The sequence below is a fragment of the Balaenoptera musculus genome, chromosome 4 (assembly GCF_009873245.2).
Source record: "Balaenoptera musculus isolate JJ_BM4_2016_0621 chromosome 4, mBalMus1.pri.v3, whole genome shotgun sequence".
In the NCBI taxonomy this organism is placed as follows: Eukaryota; Metazoa; Chordata; class Mammalia; order Artiodactyla; family Balaenopteridae; genus Balaenoptera; species Balaenoptera musculus.
Window position 1 is genome coordinate 39,247,584 of NC_045788.1, and position 3,307 is coordinate 39,250,890.

General features: G+C 39.0%; 1 pseudogene; it reads right to left on the reverse strand.

Moving 5' to 3' along the window:
- Nucleotides 1-2,361: 2,361 nt before the first annotated feature.
- Nucleotides 2,362-2,672, reverse strand: LOC118894310 (annotated as a pseudogene).
- Nucleotides 2,673-3,307: the final 635 nt, after the last annotated feature.

Genomic DNA, 3,307 nt, shown 5'->3' on the forward strand with positions numbered 1-3,307 from the left:
TATTTTATAAAATCCAGTTTCTCCAACCACAAATGTCCCAGTTTCTCCAACAGCCTAATGGCATGAAATAAAGGGAGATAAATGGAATAAAAGATACTTAGATCTTAATTTAGAAATAAGTAATTGGTATAAGAATACAACTTGTAGTCATTTCAAGGAAGTAATTGGACAATAGAGTACGTGTGTGTATGTGGGTTTCCACTGCTCTGTTGTTTGTAATGGTGGAAATACAGTGCTTCCACTGAAAAGGATGCAGTATTGAGACAGAAAAGTAAAGTAAGAGGGAGGAAAAAAAGCAGGGTACAGGCAGTATGGACCATATGCATGGTATGGTAATCAGAAAACCTAGATTTTAATGTAAGGCTGGTTCCCACTGTTAGACCTTGAGCAAATCAACCTTTCTGAGACTCTATTTCCTCATCTTAAAGTAAATTATAGTTCCTATCTCATAGAGATGCTATGAGAATTAAATATAATAATGTTAAGCACAAAGTTTGGCAGAGTAAACATTTGCTATATCCTCCTAGAATATACACCAGACTTTCTAGAGTGGTCATGGCTCTCTAGAGAGGAAATTATGGATTTTTTCCCTTTTCTGTTTTAGATAGAATTTCATTGTCATTCAACTCTAATGTTTTTGTCATTTTCATTGTAAGAATACATGTGTGTATCCTTTTAAAATATTAATAAACTTTGTTTCTTAGAGCACTTTTAGGTTCACAGCAAAATTGAGAAGAGAGTACAGCGTCTCCACATATCTCCTGACCGCACACACATACAAAATCCCCCACTATCGACACTGTGTCCTTTTTGAACAATGAGTTAGGTCTGATTTTTAATTTTCAAATAACTGGGAATTTTTAACAGATAATTTGATATTTAGTTGCACTGTCATCAGATAAAATGGTTTGTATAATCTTGATTCAATAAGAATTTATACTTAAACTTTCATTTTCCTATGTAACCTAATACCTGGTAAATATTTGAAAAGAAAGCATATTTTCCATATGCAGGAGTCTATATATTTTCAATATGCTGTCATTCTTTAACATGTATTTTTAAATCCCTGACTACAACTGTGGATTTGTCCATTTTTCTTGTAATTTTTCTTGTGTTTTAAAGGTTATATAGCAACCCTCTTAATCCTGATTGATCTTTTTTGCCTCCTGTTCTATTTTGTTATGTGAACTATTTACATAAGGTAGCACAGGAGAAGAAGTGATAGCGAGATGGGAAGACTTCCAGCAGTGCAAGATTCAGAATGCAGAAGGGTGTAGTGGTTACTGGCATGTTCTTTGGATAAAGACTGATGTAGACTGAAGTCCAGGCTTATCATGTCTAAGCTTCAGTGTACTCGTCTGTACAATGTGGCTGATGACAATAACAGTACCCACTCCAATCCAAACTCACATCTGGTGGTGCCTTAGGCTAAAGGTCGGGGCATTGCAGAATCCTGAAAGATTTCCTAAAAGTCGTAATTGGGAAATTAATCAGTGTTGACTTGAAATAATGCATGAGCTTAAGAGGGCTTACATACTTGTAGTAATGAAAAGGGAATTATAAAAAATCATTTCCTAGCTAAACTGAAATCCCCAGAGGGTCATTGTAGTGCCACTGGTCAGTGTTCTTGAATCCTTGGTTCATCACCAGTTTTCAGAGGCACTAGAGGAGCTGAAGAAATCTCCTGATTTCTTTTTCATTTTATCACATGCTCCATAGGCAAAGTGAAAGCTTTCCTCAGTTCTCACTTTGTGAGTAAATTCTGACTAAACCAAAGTAATTTGTCAATTCAGTCATAATATTTCTAATATCCCAAGAAACTATAATAATCTAAATAATAATGGGATTTCACGTAACGCCTGTTCCTTTTACTTTCTTACATAAATTAAGACCCTCTGTCTATCTTTTCTCCATGAAAGTACAGAAAGCCAAACCTAATCTTCTCCTGACAGAACACATCCATAAAAATGAGCTTTGAAGTCTGCAGATCGCTAAAAGGAATGTTCTGCCTGGAACGGACACAGTTTATAATAGTTGTGAATGTTTAACTTTCCAAAGTGTCCACAAGATTTAATAGCTTTATCCAGCTCTAAAAAAAATACCCTTCTCTGGCCCTCATTTATCTAGAGATCAGTTTATTAGCAAATATTTGTGCTCTGCTATGTGCCAGGCACTGTTCTAGGCTTTGGGGAAACAAAAACTGGTAAGACATGGTCCATAGTGAAGGGAATCCTAGTCTGTTTAGTAAACAAGCAAAGCAATGAATTAATACATTCATTTTACGAAAACATAAGCTATACAAAAAGGAAAGTTCCGTTCCTAGGGGTGGCCTGAGTCCTGGGGGAGGGGCGGCCCCGGCCGCTAGGCATCTTGCTGCTGGATGAAGGGCTGGGGATGGCTTTCATGCCGTCCTGCGGGCAGATGAGCACCACGGAGGTGCCCCTTCACACCACCAGACCCAGCTGCCGGGTGTCCTCTGTGAGCTTGTACTGGTCGTCAGGGTCTCTCATGTACTCGATGGTGCCGTCCATCACGAGGCTGAGCAGCGGGTCAAACCCTTTCAGGATTGCACTGGCTTCTCGGCCTCCCTAGAGCTTCACTAGGATCGTCTTGTCGATGTACTTGGACAGGTCCAAGACGCTCTCCTTCTTTTTCTTCTCTTTGTCTGCCATCTTGCCCGGCCGCGTCGCTGCCTATCTAGGTTTATATCAGAGGTTGAAAACAGGTAAGCTGAAGACATTTGACCCACGTGGCATTTTTGTTTTTAATCCAGAAATTTCAAATAGAAATATGAGTTTTGGGGTTGTCTGGAAGAGTCAACAAATGTGAAAGAATGGCACTCTGGACTAACTTTCCTGTGTGGCTGCTTTTAACCAGAATTAAGAAGCCCTGCTCCCTTTCGAAGGGACACATACCCCCTCAGGCCCACCTGCTTCACATACTTGGGTTATCTGCCGGGCTGCTGGAGGAAGGAAGCCTGTGACCTTGATCTTTACCAAATAATCACAAACAAGGTGGTTTGCTGAGTACCAGTGATCCCTCGCACAGCACTTATAATCTGTGCTTTGATACTTCTTTGTAATCTAAAGATAAGATTCTAAATTAAATTATTTTAATAAATACAAAACCCAGCATCGTTAGTAATGCTGCAGGAGACCCTCAGCAGCCAGGAATGATCTGGAGGTTTCTTTGACTAAAAGGTAAAGGTACTAAATATATAAAACTATCTACAGTGAACTGGACCAGATTACTCTGTAAAAGAGTAGTTCCTGAATTGATTTTGTTCAAAATGGCAACATACATGTTC